The sequence below is a fragment of the Callithrix jacchus genome, chromosome 1 (assembly GCF_049354715.1).
Source record: "Callithrix jacchus isolate 240 chromosome 1, calJac240_pri, whole genome shotgun sequence".
NCBI lineage: Eukaryota > Metazoa > Chordata > Mammalia > Primates > Cebidae > Callithrix > Callithrix jacchus.
The window spans coordinates 39263042-39284122 of NC_133502.1; the positions used below are offsets into that span (position 1 = coordinate 39263042).

At 39.0% G+C, this 21081-nt stretch overlaps 1 long non-coding RNA gene across 1 annotated transcript in view; it reads left to right on the forward strand.

Moving 5' to 3' along the window:
• LOC118152877 (uncharacterized) overlaps positions 1 to 18187 on the forward strand; it is a 44388-nt gene extending 26201 nt beyond the window's left edge. The window contains exons 2-3 of the long non-coding RNA XR_004741847.3: positions 3561 to 3699; positions 17916 to 18187. This is a non-coding gene — a long non-coding RNA (uncharacterized LOC118152877). The remainder of the gene's footprint in view (positions 1 to 3560; positions 3700 to 17915) is intronic.
• Positions 18188 to 21081: the final 2894 nt, after the last annotated feature.

A 21081-nucleotide genomic window follows, 5' to 3' on the forward strand; every position in this document is an offset into this window, starting at 1 on the left:
TCACTCTGGCATGCAGTTAAGAAGAATTGAACATTTTATCATTTCCAAGACATGTGGACTCTCAGATACTACCTTGTCATGAGCTTTCACATTGTGTATACTTCTCTGCTCTTCCATCCAAGTGCCAAACTAAGCGTCTACACATTCCTAAGGAACTACTCATTCCTAAGCAAAGTATGAGGCTTGCTCATAAAAACATAGTTATCACTGTGTCTGTAACTACTTAACATGAGGCAACATACTTCAGGACAAATTTAAGGAATATTTTTGGCCTGAGTGCTGTAATTATACAGTGTTTCAAAAAGGCTGCCACTAGCAATGAGTTATAAGGGTTTCCTCTTCCACCCCCAATTTAGCTTTCGGATTGGTAGTAAATGAACCAAGTAACTAAATATTACTTAGCAGTTCAAGCAGCTTTTCCCCCCTTTTCTCACTGTGCAGAAAGAAGACTTTTCAAATGCAAATACGAAAATTGGCATAAAATCTTAATAAATAAATTTTCACTCATCAATAGCTGACTTTTCTGACCACCCTTTAAAAAAGAAATACTTCCTTATCTTTAGAGATCTAAAACAAAATTTCATTTTAACCTTATTTTTCCATAGGTCCACTCTCTTCAGATTAAACATAATTGAGAAAAAGTAGGTTTTAAATATTAACCACTCCATACAGTGTCCAAGCAAAACAAATAACTTGAGAGGCAATTTCCAGCTTTTACACAGTGCTCTGGAAAAGGCTCACAAGCAGCAGTTCAGCAGGACTGCCTGTCTGTGATATGCACTATTTTTTATGCTTACTTTACACTACACAACAAAAGACTATCATGCATGCTTTTGCCTTGATCATTAAAATAATCAGATACTGTATAAGCAGAAGCATCTTCCCACATATACATAGATAGTAGATAATACTCCCCTCAAAGAAAAAGATGAAAGATGTGAAGATGACTAAGGACAAAGAAGACAGCAAATCTGGGAGATTAGATTAGATTGTAACCAGGGCATCACTTGAAGCTAAAGTTATTTCCACATGTGGTCACACCAAATCACATTTCTATTTGTTTCCCCATCACTCTCTTCAAGTTGACACGTCAGCTTTGACTGACATGATTAACCCTGGAATAGCTAAGCCTTATTGAAATAGGAAAAGGAAAGAACCTGAAACTATACAGAGGTATAAGTGTACCTGAAAATCAAATGAGTTCAATCTACCAATGGATTTTTCTCGATAGTTGAAATATAGTATCCAAAGGACACATTTGTAATGAAACAGGAAAAAACAAAATGCGTTATGCATTCAGAAAAATTAGTGTAAGGATACATCTAATGAACAAAGTTCCTAGAATGAATCTGTATCTGAAAGGACATTGAAGAAGCCTCCATACGTCCATATGTTCTTTCTTTTAAAATGTTCTTATTTCCCAGCTTTCTTTAAATTAAGGGCCACATTTATCAAGGCTCTGGCCTTGAAACAATTAATCTAAAGTTTAGAAGCACATTCTGGACCTTTGTCCTGCTAGGTACTGAAAACAGCATGAGAAAACTTCAAGAGAACAGGGCACTGGAGCATCGGTACAAATATTTTCAAAGAAAAGCCCAATCAACTTGACCATCTTGACATTGAGAAAGAGCTGGAGCCATCTATGAGGCAGTGCAGGGAGCAGAGGGAGGCTGACCACCAGAATGTTGTCTCTTAGTCAAAATGTTGGTTTCTCAGCTACATAGGCACTCAAAATTTAGTGACGTGTATTAAAAGAAATTTTAATACACGTCAAAATTTAGTGTATTAAAAGAAATACACGTCACTAAATGAGAATTTACTTTACCAATAAATAAAACAGAATTTATCCTCATTTACCTAATTTTCTGACCATCAGGGTGGTTCACCACTGGAAGGAAACAGGAAAGAAGGATATGAAAACCCCTTTCCTGGAGAATTTCTAAGAAGAAAGCCACCTCTGGCCTGAAAGGCTTGTGACTCTACTACCTAAAGGCAGAAAGTCGGAACAGATTGCTTCCCAATTTCTTCCTCCTTCTATTGTTTATAAATATATTTAAATTCATGTAAGGAGATCTGTTTCTGAGTAAGATGGAGTAAGCACACTTCATCATAATTAGAACAAGTGTTTGAAGATGCTAAAAAAAAAATAACAGGTAGCTCAGGAAGGAAGATCAGAGTTCAAAGTACCACCAAACCTATAGTGAGGAAATCACTTTTTCCATCTGGCCTGCAGAAGACTGAGAGGCTTCAGGGCAACCAGAAGCCCTAAGGTGGGCAAGTAGGGAGTCTTCTGCCACATGCAAGGCTATTTTCAGAGGTCATCCATTAGATACCAGGAATGCATTCACTGTAGTCAGTGTGCTGAGCCCTGGCTTTGGAACTCAGGCAGATGTATTTTTAAGTGGTGGCTCTGCCAGTTAGACGTTCTGTAAGCTTGGCGGTGATTTAACCTCTCTGAGATGTCTTTTCCTTATCAGCACAGTAGCATCACATTATAAGACTGGTATGCACATCACAACCCCAGATTTGCTAAAAAGTTCTCACTCCAGGAAAACGCAATGATTCTAAATTAGTGTGTAACATAAAATGCAACTTCTCTTATAATTTCCTAATTTTAATGTACCAGTTATGCCAGTCCTTAAGTCAAATTTCATGGACAATTTTCAGGAAAATGGACAGATATAATTCACACTGATGTTACTCTAAGATTAATTCTCTAGTTTCCTCTCCTGTATGCTCAACAAAACAAGGGCAAGGACTCAAGTTTCTCTGATTAAAATCTGTCTGTACTTGGCATTCAGATTGGCCTACATATTTCGGTTGCTTCAAAATGGCTCACATAAAATAAATTAATATCCTAGATAACCTGCTAATTTCCTTTTCCAAAAAATTGTCAAATTTTCCTTCATAATGTTTCAAATAAATTATTGTCCTAATTGGCACTTCAAGGGATAGATTAGAATGATTCATGAGGTCTCTTCCTCCTCTGACATTCTGTAAGTTCATGATTTGTGAAATTTTCAGAATATGGAAACATAGTTCTTTCTTCCCTAGTGAACACTAACTAATTCCTGTTTCAAGGATCGCTCAAGGGCATGTGTGCATAAAGATGAGACAAATTATCTCATGATCAAATCTTAAGATTCTTGAGAACAAAAAGCACACCTCATAGCTTTCCTATCTTCCACAGCAAGTTCAGCACAACTCACATATCACCACAACCAGCTCCAGTTCTCAGCTAGCCAAAGCCTGGACAAGCTGCAATGTCAGTGGGAATCTAGTTAAAACTCAAAAGATAAAACTGTGGGTTTTAGAGTTGTTTCTGTAACAACTCTAAAGCCAAATAGTACACTATAAAAAGTACTGCATAAAAGTTTGCTTCTTTCCTGAACTCGTTAAGGAGGAATTTAGGTGGACCCATGAGTAAAGTGTATTCAATATAACAAAAGCTTTTTGATAACTAGACACAATAATACTATTCAGAACCATATGTATTGCCCTATTTGTCTGTTTTCCTATATTTTCCTTCTCACATAATTATTTTGAACTTTTAATTTCAGCCTGTCATTTTTATAATTTCCAAAGAAGACTGCAGATTTCCAAGAACATCACTTAAAACCTGCAAATTGGGAGGAAGATCCAAGATAGCCAAATAGGAACAGCTCTGGAGTGCAGTTCCCAGCAAGAACAACACAGAGGGTAAGTGATCACTGCACTTCCAAACGAGTTTTCACTGCCCACAGAGTAGGAGATTCCTGGGACAAAAAGCACCACAAATTCCAGCATGGCTGTTTCAGCCAGTGCTGTGGGTTGGCAGACAGAAACTCACACAAATCTGGGTGGCCATTTCAACTGGCACCTGGAACGCATGGGAGACAGAGCTGCCCATTCAACTGAAATGGAGGGGGCTGAGTCAGGGAACCAGGTAATCTGGCTCAGCAGGTAGTACCTCCACAAAACAAGCAATCTGAAACACTCTAGATTGAGAGTTTCCCAGCAAGTGCAGCTGGGCTTGGGACAGTCCAACTCAGTGGGGGGAAGGGCATCCGCCACTACCAAGGCAGTCCGCCAATACCAAGGCAGTTCTAACTGTACCTCTATAAACAACACCTCAAGGAAGTTCACACAGAAGCTGGGCAGAGCCCGCGGCAGTTCAGCAATGCCTCTGCTGGCAGACTGTGACTAGACTAACTCTGTGCTGGGCAGGGCATCTATGAAAAAAGGCAGCAGCATGTCAGGAACTTATACAGAAAGCCCCGCCTTCCCAGGACAGAGCACTTGGGAAAAAAGGCAGTTATGAGATCTGCTGCAGCAGACTTAAATGTACATGCCCAGCAGCTCTGCACAGAATGGACCCCCAGCACAGCACTTGAGCTCCTATAAGGGACAGGCTGTCTCCTCAAGCAGCACCCTGACCCTCATATACCTGAAGAGACAACTCATAAAGGAGAGCTCAGGACAATATCTGACAGGTACCCTTCTGGGATGAAGATAACAGAAAAAGAAACCAGCAGCAACCCTTACTGTTTTGCAGCCCCCGCAAGTGATCCCCAAGCAAGCAGTGTCAGAAGTGGAACTCCAGCAGTTCTGCAGCAGAGGGGCCTGACTGGTTAGAAGGAAAACTAAGAAATAGCCTCAAAATCAACAAAAAGGACATCCACTCAGAGACCCCATCCAAAAGTCACAAACTACAAAGACCACAGGTAGATAAAGCCATAAAGATGGGAAGAAACCAGCACAAAAAGGATGAAAACGCCAAAAACCAGAACACCTCTCCTCCTCCAAGGGATCACAACTCCTCACCAGCTAGAGAACAAAGCAGGATGGAGAATGAATCTGATGAACTGACAGAAACAGGCTTTGGAAGGTGGGTAATAACAAACTTCTCTCAGCTAAAAGACCATGTGATAACTGAATGCAAAGGAACTAAGAACCTTGCAAAAAGGAAATGCTAACTAGAATAAACAGCTTAGAGAAGACTTGATGGAGCTAAAAAACACAGTATGAGAACATCATGATGCATACACAGGTTTCAGTAGCTGAACAGACCAAGCAGAAGAAAGGATATCAGAGACTGAAGATCAACTCAATGAAATAAAATGAAAAGGCAAGATTAGAGAAAAAGGAGTGAAAAGAAATGAACAAGGCCTCCAAGAAATATTGGATTATATGAAAAGACCTAAACTATATTTAATAGATGTACCTGAATGTGACTGAGATAATGCTGAAAAACACTCTTCAGGATATTATCCAGGAGAACTTCCCCAACCTAGTAAGGCAAGCCAATATTCAAGTCCAGGAAATACAAAGAACACCACAAAGATATTCCTCAAGAACAGCAACCCCAAGGCATATAATCATCATATTCTCCAGGGTTCAAATGAAGGAAAAAATGCTAAGGGCAGACAGAGAGATAGATCAGGTTACCCATAAAGGGAAACCCATCACATTCACAGCAGATCTCTCAGCAGAAACCCTGCAAGCCAGAAGGGAGCAGGGGCCAATATTCAACATCCTTAAGAACTTTCAACCTAGAATTTCATATCCAGCCAACTAAGCTTCATAAGCAAAGGAGAAATAAAATCCTTTACAGACAAGCAAGTGCTGAGAGATTTGATCACCACCAGGCCTGCCTTACAAGAGCTCCTGAAAGAAGCACTAAACAAGGAAAGAAACAACCAGTACCAGCCACTCAAAAAATGTACCAAATGGTAAAGACCATTGACACAATAAAGAAAATGTGTCAACTCACGGACAAAACATCCAGCCAGCATCAAAATGGCAGGATCACATTCACACATAATATTAACCTTAAATGTAAATGGGTTAAATGCCCCAATCAAAAGACACAGACTGGCAAATTGGATAAAAAGTCAAAACCCATTGGTGTGTTGTATTCAGGAAACCCATCTCACATGCAAGGACACACATAGGCTCAAAATAAAGGGATGAAGGAAGATTTACCAAGCAAATGGAGAGCGAAAAAAAAGCAGTAGTTGCAATCCTAGTCTCTGATAAAATAGACTTTAAACAATGAAGATCAAAAGAAACATAACGGTAAAAGAATCAATGCAACAAGAAGCACTAACAATCCTAAATATATATGCCCCCAATACAGGAGCACCCAGATACATAAAGCAAGTTCTTAATGACCTACAAAGAGACTTAGATTCCCATACAATAATAATGGGAGACTTTAACATTCCACTGTCAATATTAGATCAACGAGACAGAATACTCACAAAGGTATCCAGGACTTGAACTCAGATCTGGACCAAGTGGACTGAATAGACATCTACAGAAATCTCCACCACAAAGCCACAGAATATACATTCTTCTCAGCACCACATTGCACCTACTCTAAAACTGACCACATAATTGGAAGTAAATCACTCCTCAGCAAATGCAAAAGAATGGAAATTACAGTCTCTCAGACCACTGCACAATCAAATTAGAACTTAGGATTAAGAAACTAACTCAGAACTGTACATGTACAACTTCATGGAAATTGAACAACTGGCTCCTGAATGTCAACTGAATAAACAATGAAATGAAGGCAGAAATAAAGATGTTCTTTGAAACCAACAAGAACGAAGACACAACATACCAGAATCTCTGGGACACATTTAAAGCAGTGTCTAGAGGGAAATTTATTGCAATAAATACCCACCAGAGAAGGGAGAAAAGTTCTAAAATCAACACCCTATCATCAAATTTGAAAGAGCTAGAAGAACAAGATCAAAAAACTTCAAAAGCTAGCAGAAGACAAGAAATAACTAAGATCAGAGCAGAACTGAAAGAGACAGAGACACCAAAAAAAACCTTCAAAAATATCAATAAATCCAGGAGCTGGTTTTTAGAAAAGATCAATAAAATAGACAGACTACTAGCCAGATTAATAAAAAAGAAAAGGAAGAAGAATCAAATAGATGCAATAAAAAAACAATAAAGAGGATATCACCACCAATTTCACAAAAATACCAACTACCATCAGAGATCACTACAAACAACTCTATGCACATAACTGGAAAGATACCCTTTGAAATCTGACACCAGACAAGGATGCCCTCTCTCACCACTCCTATTCAATATAGTATTGGAAGTTCTAGCCAGAGCAATCAGGCAAGAAAAAGAAATAAAGGGTATTCAAATAGGAAAGGAAGTCAAATAGTCTCTATTTACAGATGACATGATTACATATTTAGAAGACTCTATCATCTCAGCCCAAAGTCTCCTGAAACTGATGAGCAACTTCAGCAAAGTCTCAGGATACAAAATCAATGTGCAAAAATCACAAGCATTCCTCTACGCCAATAACAGACTAACAGAGAGCCAAATCATGAGCAAACTCCCATTTACAATTGCTACCAAGAGAATAAAATACCTAGGAATACAACTAACAAAGGATGTAAAGGACCTCTTCAAGGAGAACTACAAACCACTGCTCAAGGAAATTAGAGAGGATACAAATAGATGAAGAAACATTCCATGCTCATGGACAGGAAGAATCAATATTGGGAAAATGGCCATACTGCCCAAAGTAATTTATATATATTCAAAGCTCTCCCCCATGAAGCTACCAATGACCTTCACAGAATTGGAAAAAACTACTTTAAACTTCATGTGGAACCAAAAGAGAGCCCACATAGCCAAGACAATCCTAAGCAAAAAGAAAAAAGCCAGAGATATCATGCTACCTGACTCCAAACTACAAGTCTACAGTAATCAAAACAGCATGGTACTGGTACCAAAACAGAGATATAGACGAATGGAACAGAGCAGAGGCCTTGGAGGCAATGCCACACATCTTCAACCATCTGATCTTTGAGAAACCAGACAAAAACAAGCAATGGGGAAGGGATTCCATGTTTAATAAATGGTGTTGGGAAAACTGGCTAGCCATGTGCAGAAAGCAGAAACTGGACCCCTTCTTGACACCTAACACTAAAATTAACTTCAGATGGATTAAAGATTTAAACATAAGACCTAACTCCATAAAAACCCTATAAGAAAACCTGGGCAAAACTATTCAGGACATAGGCATAGGCAAGGTCTTCATAACAAAACACCAAAAGCATTGGCAACAAAAGCCAAAATAGACAAATGGGACCTAATTAAACTCCAGAACATCTGAACAGCAAAAGAAACAATCATTAGAGTGAACTGGCAACCAATAGAATTGGACAAAAAATTTGCAATCTACTCATCTAACAAAGAGCTTATCATCACTGGTTGTTAGAGAAATGCAAATCAAAACCACATTGAGATGCCATCTCATGCCAGTTAGAATGGCAATCATTAAAAAATCTGGAGACAGATGCTGGAGGGGATGTGGAGAAATAGGAACACTTTTACACTGTTGGTGGGAGTGTAAATTAGTTCAATTGTGGAAGACAGTGTGGCACTTCCTCAAGGACCTAGAAATAGCAATTCCATTTGACCCAGCCATCCCATTACTGGGTATATACCCAAAGGATTATAAATCATTCTATTATAAAGACACATGCACACATATGTTCATTGCAGCACTGTAAACAATAGCAAGGACCTGGAACCAACACAAATGCCTATTGATGATAGACTTGACAAGGAAAATGTGGCACATATACATTATGGAATACTATGTAGCCATAAAAAGTGATGACTTAGTGTCCTTTGTAGGAACATAGATGAATCTGGAAACCATCATTCTCAGCAAACTGACCCAAGAACAGAAAATCAAACTCACACATAGGCAGGTGTTGAACAATGAGAACAAATGGACACAGAGAGGGGAGCATCACACACTGGGTCTGTTGCAGGGGCCAAGGGACGTATGGCAGGGGGTGGTTTGGGAGGTTGGGGAGGGATAACATGGGGAGAAATGCCAGATATAGGTGACAGGGGGATGGAGGCAACAAACCACATTGCCATGTATGTACCTATGCAACAATCCTGCATGATCTGCACATGTACCTCAGAACTTAAAGTACGATAAAAAAAAAAAGGCAAATCCCCTTACTAACAGAAACACTCAGTTAAACATACATGAAGATTGGATTAATTTTATTAATGTGCAAAGGAATCTCTTTGAAAAATGAAATGTCTTTCATTTCTTCCTCACCTAGTTTTGTCTTTCATAATATTTTTTAAGAATAATAATGAAGAAATTTGCATGCTGAATATTCATGAATATATAAAGATGTCCCTATGACATGAGAGGGAGGCAGGGAAGTGCTGTGTAGAGATAGGCAGGTCCCTGGCTATGGCTCCACCCTCAGGCCTGTGCTCACTGACCTAGGTGAGAACAGGCATTTCTGTTTTCGAGCCCAAATGTTACATTTTCCAACACCACCCTGGCCCACCACGTCCCCATCTTGTGCCTATAAAGATTCCAAGACTCTAGCAGGCAGAGACACAAGCAGCAGGACATCAAGAGGAACACATTGGCAGAAGAGCACAGAGGCGGCTGGACATGGAGAAGAGCAGAAGAACACACCAACAGGCACCAGCAGACACAGCAAGCCATTGACCAGTGGAATAATTAGGATGGGAATCTGACCGGGCCAGTCAGAGGAGTGTCCAGCTGCTGAGTGGCCAACACCAGGGAAAAACCACCTTCCAGCTGCATTCCCCTTCTAGCTCCCCATCCATCTGCTGAGAGCTTCCACTGTCAATAAAACCTTGCATTCATTCTCCAAGCCACACGGAGTCAAGAACCCAAAATACAGAAAGCCCTCTGTCCTTGTGATTAAGCAAAGGGTTTAACTGAGCTAACACAAGCCCTCTACAGAAGGCAGAACTGAAAGAGCACTGTAACACGGGCCCACTGGGGCTTCAGCTCTAAAATATGCGCCACTAAGCAGTGCTGTGGAGTCGCAGCCCCACAACCTGCTCAGCTGCATGCTCCCTCTAGAGGTAAGAGCAGCAGGGTACTGAAGAAGCGAGACACACCCCATCATACGCCCTGTGAGGAGGATTAAGCGAACTTTTCCCATTTCACCTAAATGATTAAACGAAGACTACTCTGGTGCAGTTCATACATACTGGCTTATTGCATTCTGTGCAATGAACAAAGAAAGCAAGGCTAACAAAGTCCATTGAAGATTTATATTCAGATTGTGTCATCATATATGTAAACTGTCTAGACAGAAGGCAGTTACTAAGTGTGTACATATACATAGTTACTTTTCAGTATCTATCAGGGAGAGAATTGGTTCTAGGACCCGTGGTATACCACAATCCACAGTGCTCAAGTCCTTGCTGTAAAATGGTATTGTATTTGCATATAATTTAAACACCTCCTCTTGTATACTTTAAGTCACCTTCTAGATTACTTTTGATACTTAATACAATGTAAATGCTATGCAAATAGTTGTTATACTGCATTTTAAAATTTATATTATTTATTTTCTGTCATTTGTATTGCTTTATCCATATTTTTCATCCACAGCTGGTTGAATCATGTATGTGGAACCCACAGAAATGGGCTAACTGTGTATGTATGTGTGTGTATACACATATATTCAAACCAATTTAAGGGCTATACAGCATACGAAAATGATCATTTCAAAAACTTCACACGCATAGGAAAATAGTGTGACTAGAAACTTCTGTTTTACCCACAAATATTATTGAAAGAAATTTGACTCATTTTATTATGAACTTAACTCTCTTAGGCTTAACAGAACTACAATCTTAGTAGCTGTGTTTATCTTTTACTGTCACATAATGGTTTCTGAACATGTTCATTTAACTGCTGCTGAAGCTAGTTTCTTTTTAACAGTAAACAATGGTATCTTCTACTGTTCTTGACATTGTGTGCTGTTTTCTTAACAGAGTCTACCCATTTGCATTCAGAGACTTTCAAGCAAATCAAGAAACTTACTAGGAGCCTTATAGGAGTCATGGAGTTTATAATTCTGAAGAGACTAAGCCTCAAATTTCCACTCCATCTATCATATGCACACAACCAAGATCAGTCAGCAATAATCTGGGGCATGCTGACAGGATAAATTATAACGTGCCACAAGAACAGAGAGGAAACGTAAAGGTTCAAAGACACCTAATGCCTCTCAGCTGTGTACCAGGAAAATGAAAAACTATTTTATGACACATATTTTAGCAAGTGCTTTCTAAGACTAGGGTACCATTACTCTGGCAAGGGTACAACCTAGTACTTCTAACTACCTTTTAAACTTTTACTGTATCTCAGATAATAGTGTTTAGATTTTAAAAAAATACTTTAACATTTCACATGGGTTACAGAATAGCTCAAAGAGACAGCCCTGCTCTTCTCTGTAGCCCCTAATACACCTGCAGGTTGACTTAAGTTCTCATAGTAATTAGCCGGGAAGACATACACTTCTCAGAAGTGAGGTGAGCACACAAAAAGACAGCCCAGATCAGCAAGCCCTTCTCCAGCTGTAGATTCTCTAGTGGAGAACAAAGCTGCCAGAAATGGTACTGATATAGCCCGAAATATAAAACAAGGATAATATTGCCTATGTTAAGGAATTATGAAGAGTAACTGAGAAAACCCACAAACAAGAGTCAGCCTTGATTCAGTACTCTCAGCCTTTACATCACATCCCACAGAAACTCAGCAGTATTTCCTCAAATGTACCCACTCCCTCCCCTTGCAAGGACACATGCACAGTCCAAGAAATCACCCAATTCTGCTATGCCATGGTCTCTTCTAGTCAGAGCTGACATTATTCTGGGGGCACTCTTGAAGGTTGAACCAAACTCAGAATTAGCAAGATTGTATCTCCTCCTGGAGAAAAACATCAGTCTGACCAATCGTCCCTTAACCACATCTCTGCTTTCTGCTCTTCATTTCCTTGTACACATCTTAGACAATTCAACTGAACAAACATTTATGAAGGGCACAGTACGTGCTTAGTGCTGGGCACTGATCGTTAGCAACAGAGATATGTCCCTGTTCAGAAAGTTGACAACAAAATAGTGACACAATTAATTACACAGCTACAAAGAGTGAAATACATCAAGAAAAACCAAATAACTAAATGAGGGATGATGAAAAATCTCTCTAAGGAAATGTGAAAAAGATCAATTTGAGTTAAGCCAGAGAAAGGGGGCAGTAAGAATATTCCAGGCAATATTTGGGAAGTCTCTGAAACAGAAAGGGCAGCTGTGGAGGAAGTGAAGGGCCAGCTGGGCTGAGGCTATGGGTTCAGGCAGCACAGAGCTGTGCCAAAATGGATGCCTGCAGTGGCCAGACAACTCCATGCTGTTATGTCCCAAGGGCAATAAGGAAGGACTGAAGGTTTTTTAGCAGAGGAAGGAGATCTTATTTATGATGTCAGTAAAGGACACTAGGGCTGCAATGTGGAAAACAGACTGTAGAGGGCACAAAATAGAGGCAGGGAGACCAGTTAAGATGCTATTGGTCTAGTCAAGTAGGAGGAGTGGTAATAGCTTGGACTCAGGTGCCCACTGTACTGATGGAGGGAATGGTGAGATTTGAGGTATATCATGAAAGTGAACCTGATTACTGATTAGTGATACGGAGAAAGAAACCAGGGCGATTCTCAAATTTCTGGTGTTCCAACTTAATCTTTATAACCATATGTAATAGACAGTATGAGACCTCATTTTACAGATTTATCCATACATTTAACAAATACCTTTGGAACTCCCAGCATAGTAACTTAGAACATCAATGTCTGAGGTTGAATACTGGTTTGGCCTCTTGTCAACTGTGTCACTTTGAGCCGGGTTCTTAACCATAAGTGTGAGGACCCTCAAATGCCTTCCTGTACCGCGACAGAGGTTTCTGAGATTTAGAAGTTGTGGAAAACAGATGGAATACACATCTCTGAGGCAAACCTTGGTCTGTAGTGATGTGATCTTGCATCATTAACATACAAAGTGGCATCAAATACTATTCCTGGCTGGGTGCAGTGACTCATACTGTCATCCCAACACTTTGGGAGCCCAAGGCAGGTAGATCACTTGAGGTCAGCAGTTTGAGACTAGACTGGCCAGTGTGGTTAAACCTCATCTCTACTGAAAACACAAAAACTAGCTGGGCATGATGGCACACACCTGTAATCCCAGCTACTCGAGAAGCTAAGGCAGGAAAATCACTTGAACTCGGAGGCAGAGGTTGCAATGAGCTGATATGGTGCCACTGCACTCCAGCCTGGGTGACAGAGCAAGACTTCATCTCAAAAACCAAAAACACTATTCCTGAAAATTGACATTTCAGTTAGCAAAGGTCACCAGGAAATGTAGTTGGTATTTTTACCGGGATTACAGGTGTGAGCCACCATGCCCAGCCTATCAGGTTGAAATGTGATCTCCAATGCTGGCGGTGAGCCCAGTGGGAGGTGTTCTGTCTTAGGTGTGGATCCCATGGTCTTGCTGTCATCCTTGCAATAGTTAAGTATGCTCTCCCTCTATTAGTTCATGTGAGAATTGGTTGTTTAAAGAAAAGCCTGGTACCTCCTCCCCCATCTCTTGCTCCCTCTCTCACCATGTGGCACATAGGGTCCCCAGCCTCTGCGATGAATAAAAGCTTCCTGAGGCCTAATCAGAGCCCAGACAGTTGCCAGCACCATGCTTCTTGTACAATCTGCAGAATCATGAGACAAATTAAACTCTTTTCTTTATAAATTACCCAGCCTCAAGTATTTCTTTACAGCAATGCAAGAGACTAATACACCAAATTACTGTATTACCTGAGAATGAAACATTTCAGAGGTCCATCTTAAGCAAATATATGGCAGTACCAATCAACTGCTTTTTCCCAAGGTAGAGATTGTTACTGCCGTTTGCAGACTTTGATCACTATAGGGTAACAGGTAGAGTGGAGTGGACCTCGTAGAAGAATCCTTATATTCCAGTGTCATCTTATTCACTTTCCATACTGTAAAGGAATGCTTCATCTCAGAGTCAGAAACAAAATATGGTAGAGACTATGGCCAGTTGGAAAGAATGTGTCTGGAATAAAGAGGTCAGCAGATACTCATTTCCAGCCCACTGTTGCATGTGTGCACAGTTTTTTCAAAAAAAATCTAGAAACCAGGACGTCTATGGAAACTTTCTTAGCATTTAAGTATTGGCTCATTGTTTTTAAATAATAGGATATTGGGCTAAATAAAATACACTCAAAGGTCAGATGGACCCTGTGGCCTCCAGTGTGAAGTCTTTGGTTTCCACTCACTCAACAGGGCCTCTGTGGGATCATGTAACTGGGTGGAGGATGAGTGAGTAGGACGGAATTAAAAGGTGATACTAGGGCAATGTGACGCCGACATAGAAACCCTGCCTCACCGACCGGATGAGCTGGTACGAAACATCAATGAAGGAAGAGGAAATGAAATGGGAACCGAAAAACCACTCAGTCACTTTTCCTTATCATCAATTACAAGTTTCTGAAGAGAAAACATTTCTTTTATAAACATTCTGAACTTATCTAGCACAATTTAGGTAAATCAGATTAAAAATCAATTTTATTCCTTTGCTCTGCAGAAGAAAACTCTTTGTAAGAAACGAAACCAATTTTCTTAGACCTTTTTTTTTTAATGTTCTCAACAATGCCTCTTCAATTTAGTCTAGGGGAGGAGCAAAGTCTGCTGGCTAAAAATAACTGAATAATTATATAACATCTAAAAGACTGGGGGTTTAACCAGCAACGCTTCTTTGTCCAGATTTCCTCAATAATAAAAATGCTGATCTTGCAAGTTTGATAAAAAGATAAAATTCGTAATATTTCTCTGAAAGTCAGTGTTCAAGGAATTGAAGTCACCATAATTTCCATATGCGATCGTTAGTGCTGAAAGTTTTGCAGTCTATGTTGAGAAACAGAGATACAGAACATACGATACATACTTGGCAATGAGATCACACTCTTGTTTCCCAGACCTGGAGACTTGGAGCAGAAGAAAGGAAAGACAGACATTAGGTGGGAAGGCCTGAGCCTCGCCAAAGCAGTGAAGTGAGACTGTGGATGAAAGGGAGAAAACGCTGAGGCGTGCGAGGGAGAGACCAGGAATAAGCAGCAGAGGAGAGTTTCTCACCTAGAACATCTCCAGTTTCGGGAGTGAGGTGCAATGTCAGTGACCCACAAAACAGATTAGATGTGGGATATCTCAGTATGGTGCTCTGTATCCGCCCATAGCATAGGCCCTCTGGCACAGGACCAAGAGGCACTGAGACTGGAGGAATATTCTTTTTTTTTGTTTTTGTTGTTGTTGTTGTTGTTGAGATAGGGTATCACTTTTGCCCATGCTGGAGTGCAATGGCCCAGTCTTGGCTCACTGCAGCCTCCACCTCCTGGGTTCAAGTGATTCTCTTGCCTCAGCTTCCTGGGTTGCTGGGACTACAGGCACAAACCACTGCACCTGGCTAATTTTTGTATTTGTAATAGAAAAATGTTTCACCATGTTGGCCAAGTTGGTCCTGAACTCCTGACCTCAAGTGATCTGCCCGCCTCGCCCAAAATCCTGGGATTACAGGCATGGAGGGACATTCACCAGTGGTCAGTGCCCACTTTTCTTCCCTGTCTCAATAATACACAATGTGGCATAACAAACTGAAATTTAACTTACAATTGGTAGAACTGATTTCACCTTATGTACTTGCAAAATCATTTAAAATTGTTCACCTCAACTTTTCTGTTCTTCACCCCAGTTCCTACGGTGGCTAAACCAGATTACTGACAGAGGCAGGGATTCTATCTCTGAATAATTTAATTGTAATTCAAGTCCACTGAGCAAGTGCTTCTGAGCACCAGCTATATACAGAGCTCTGAGGCGGACAGAGAACAAAACCTCAGAAATATCTCCTGCCTTAATGGTGTTTGCATCCTAATGTTAGAACGAAGGTTTTGAGAAAGTTGCACATACAAATGTCCTACAGAAAAAGAAATACATTAACTCTCACTCCTTCACATTAAATTGAAAACAACAAATTAGGAGCACATGTGTAAGCATACCTCTGGGTATTCTTGCAGAAGATGAACGAGCTTCCTCAATGCAAAAAATGTTAGTTTTAAGTAAAATCCTCCCAATATATGAAAAGAAGTTTAAGATGCTTTTTAAAAAGCTTACTGTGTCATACAATTTTTCCCAAGGACTTGCCCTGTTTACCTTCCACTGTGGTGACAAACAGATGGTAATTTCCAGAGTACCAGGGTACTCTATGCTGCCTATGACTCAGTACAGGGACAGCTGAGAGAAAGCATTACTGCGAAATCCCTGTTTTCATCCCATTTTTCAGGCATAATTTCAGAAAACCCTTAAGAAACCTCTTCCAACCATTGTAAGAAACACTCACTTCTAAAAATAAAGAGAAATCTGTTTTTCCTACTGGTATTTCAAGTTATCTAAACGTAAAACCAATGACAGAGTCATTATCTATTGCTCTTTAAATCTGCATTATACAAAACTTGGTAGGGTACAGGGTTTTTAGAATTTCACTTTCCTTTTCAGATACTTTACACTCTAACGTTGACCCATCACTAAAAATGTATGAAATTTTATTTTCTCAACTCTCACAGGCAAAATGGCCGCTTCTCCACTGAGTTACATTGATCTAGTAGACATTTGAGGCCTAAAACGATTTAATTAGCAAAGGGTAAGGCTCCTAGAAGCTGACGTTTTGGGTCACACAAATTTCTACCAAGGGTAGATGCTTATCTTGACTTATCCTAAATTACTTTTCTTCTCCAAAGTTGGGGAAGCAGTCTTTAGCAACCAAATTTCTCAAGAAATATTCCAGCAAGCCAGGGCAATGCTTGAGTACCTTTATTATTTCTGATTGCTGCTCTTCAGAAAGAATGAGAGCATAAGAAACATTCCAAACTTAAAAACCATTAAGATTTGTGAACTCCAGCAATAATCACAGGGTGGAGAAAAATGTCTCATTTAATGAAGTGCAGCTTGTCTTACTTCCTGAAAACCTTACAGCATCCTCGGGTGAAGCCTAAGCCATCCATTCAGAGTATCACACTTGGTAAACAAGGGTTACACACTTGGTAAACAATTTTGCTTGGCAAACCCAAGTGAAAGTTAATGGTGCTTGAAGATACTTTTCAATTTCTCCAAAGAGAGGTTATTTGAAGGCTGAATCATTTGGTTTAGAGACATGTGGAAATTCACAAAACAAAGTAAGAACAGAAAGCTGATCACTTAGGTCTAACCTGATGGGAGGACCTGGTATCTTGGTCCCATGAGATTCTCCAGGCAGCACTAATTGTAGGAATTTGGCCCTGTTTGCTTTAGCTCCTTTCTTCGGAGTCACTGGAATGCCCTATGGTACAGGCACACATTGTCTCTCCTTTCCTTTTCAGGCATTTGAGATTTTTGGCTTTACCATAAAGAAATCTGCCTATGTTTTCTTAAACTTTGATAGAAAAAAAAAACAGCATTTTCCTGATTATACTCTGTTCTGTAGTTTCCTCCTTCAGTAAGTAAATTAATAAAGACAAGTAACCCCTGAATAAGTGGATGTGATTAGCATTAAGTCACACAGAAAGCTCCACATGGCACTTAACACCAACAGTCAATGTTCCCCAAGCCACAGACAAACTTCTTGAATGTCTTCCCAGAAAAAAGAAAAAAGGCCAAAGTTCCTAACACACCTTAAGGAGGGCAATGTACTCCCAGCCAAGAGCCACTGATCTTATCCAACCCCCTTACTTGACAGATGAAAAAAAAATGACCAAAGAATTCTCTATCACTTAAAGAATTAGTTAAGATCAGAAACCAAACCTCCTGACTTCAAATTCATTCTCTCTCTATTAAGATGAGCGGGTTCTTCCTATTGCTGTGATATAATATATACACATTTTTATTATAAAGGATAGTCTATCAGACTCTGAATTTTGTTTAAAAATCATCTTTAGTTATTTTCAGCTCTACCTCACATGCACCCTGTCAATACTAACTAGACTATCTTTCTTACAGGCTGTGGGAATATGACCGTGAACACACATTTCTACATCAAGAATCACAAATGCTCAGCTTGGGCAACATAGCAAGACCTAAATCTACTAAAATTCAAAACAAAAATTAGCTGGGCACAGTGGCAAGCACCTGTAGTCTCAGCTACTTGAGGAGCTGAGACAAGAGAATTGCTTGAGCCCAGCAGGTTGAGGCTGCAGTGAGCCTTGATCACACCACTACACTCCAGCCTGGGAGGCAGAGTCAGACCCTGTCTCAGAAAAAAAGAAAAGAAAGGCAAAAGGAAGAAAAGAAGCAAGGGAGGAAGGGAGGGAGAGAGGATGGATCACACATGAAATATTTGATGAGTTTTGCTTCATCCATCTTAAATTCTCACGTTTCTGTAATATGGTTAATTTGATAAATGAATATATTAAAAATAAATTTATAAATTACAGAAGAAAAACACAAATATTTATTTGTGTTAGTATTTGCTAGAACTGTAGAGTTTCCTGATTTAGTAAGTATTACTATCGTTATCCTGTCTGTGACCTGAGGCCTTCATGAAGTTCAGCATGGAAGAGGACATTCTTCTACCTTTTTCAGTTATCTTGTGGATACAATTATCAAATTGGTATTTAAATGAAGAATCGCTCACAGCTTTATAATCTTTATAGCTTTATAATCTTGACCTGCCTTTTTAAGGATTAAGATATGAGATTTAGTCATATTTCCTCTTTATGTTTTGGTGTTTTCATACGCTTTCTAGATACATTACTATTCTTTTTCTTATTTTTCTAGATTTTTTTAATGGTCTACTTATTAGATATGTGAACTTGGGCAAATTTAGAAGTTTCTCTGAAAATCAATTTTCTCATCTGTGAAATGGAAATACAAATGCCTACCTAATAAAGTTGTGGTTTTTTTTTTTTTTTTTTTTTTTTTTTTTTGAGACAGTCTTGCTGTATCCACCAGGCTGGAGTACAGTGACACAATCTCGGCTCACTGCAACCTTGGCTTTCCAAGTTCAAATTATTCTCATGCCTCAGCCTCCCAAGTAGCTGGGATTACAAGCATCTACCACCATGCCCAGATAATTTTTGTGTTTTTAGTAGAGACAGGGTTTCGTCATGTTAGCCAGGCTGGTCTTAAACTCCTGACCTCAGGTGATCCACCTGCCTTGACCTCCCAAAGTTCTGGGATTACATGCGTGAGCCACTGCACATGGCTGAAATTTTTTTTGAGAATTAAACTGTAGTATTTTCCCCCACCTTCCTCTTTCCAATTTAATAATTCAAATAAATAAAAAATTGAAAAAATGGGGTAAAAAATGGACTCTATGTTATTACCATGCTTATATTTGGATAAATATTACTTAGATTCAGAGATGAAATATATCAGTAAACCAAACCCTATTGACTAATTCAGTTTCTTTACATACTACCGATAAGAATTGGAGTATTATCAGTAGTATGTAATTTGAGTCCTTTGACCTAGAGGAGAAATAGCAAAAGTAATAAGTACTCATCTGTTTCTAGAAACTAAGAGGATAAAGAGGATGGAAACCCAAAGCTCATATAAATAAACCTAGGTTTAAAAAAGGGTGATAGCTTATTCTATACTGATATGTTAAACAATAATTTACATTCAAGGATCACTTCACAGTTTACAGATCACCTTGGCCTGCATTATTTTATGAAAATATGAAGTTGGTAGAAAAAACAATATGTGAATATATGGGCATGAGTGATAAAATCTGATGATTATGTAAAGCTAAGAATTTGACTAACAGACTCGGAACACAAAGCACAACCAGAATAAAGAGGTGGCAGTGGGAAGGGCAGATTAAAGTTCAGGCTTAGTTATATTTTAAAATTATTAATGCCAACTTTCCATTGGATGGATTATTTGTTACTCTGCAAAGCAGCAGTTGGCAGAGTTATGATAGAGCCAAGTCTGCATTTTCTGGGAATGTGGATTATGTGATCTATATTCCCTCCAACTCTTAGATTCTATGAATTGATGGAAGTGACCAAATAGTTTAAGGAGACACAAAAGAGAAATAATATTTGACCAAGATAGCTTATCAAGCAGAGAATCTGAATCTCAGAAAATAAAATTAACCTGACCACATTCGTGGAAGATGGAAGGAATCTTCAAGAATTTCAGAGGATAGTATCCAAGTTCAGTTAGAGTGACTTTTGTATAAGAGTTGTACACAATTCTAACCACCTCACATCACAATACATCAATACATCAAGAACTCGATTTTTAAGAACTGTTTAAGAAAATAAGAATTAATAATCATCCCTATTGGTCCAGTGACTTAATTCCAGGAGCAGCTAGGTACCTGTCTAGTAATAGGGTTTTTTCAAAAAAAAAAAAAAAAAAAAAAAAAAAAAAAAAGGAAAGAAAATCCCACATCTAATCATTTTCCCCACCCTGAACATCTTCCCTTCTAAGAAGTAGTGTAAGAAATTATAATCTTTGTGCAGAACGCATACTCTGAAACACACAAAACAGGGACTTGGGAGGGGCACTTTGTTAACAGACTGTGTGCTTCCAAGTGTGTATGTGAAAATGAAAGGAAAAATACAGACCATTGACAGCAATTGAGTCAACTTTCTTCACGATAGAAAATTTCAAAGACCTTTCCACTGACACAAAACAAGAAAATAACAAGACTGTGAACACCCCAAGAATTTCAAATATGCTTCACGGGTCCCCAATAATGATACAAACAAAACTCTTGATTTCTGATATATGATTAAAGCTTCACAACTAGTATTTGTTTTAGCTCTCAGTTCTCTCTCCACTGACCAAAACTTTTTAATGAGATAACTTGAACTTATGTTAAAAAAATGTCTCAACATTCTTTTTTTCTGTTTTCATTTACTGAATTATTTATTTATGTAACTCTGGTTGAATTTTAAAACTTTTTCAACTTATCCCTAAGGACATTTCTATTCGCTCATAATTCAATTTGAGGTTCATTTTCTATTCATATTCAAAGCTACAGTGACTAAAGATACGAAAGAAATAATGTGAAGATAGATAATTTTGTTGCTTAAGAAAAAATGTCTTAGTGCTAATAAATTCCCTCCTTTTTAATCATAAGCTTAATTTTTACAGAAAGTTATTCTAACCAGATATTTCTTTTTTTATTTAACAAATAATTATTGCATAACTG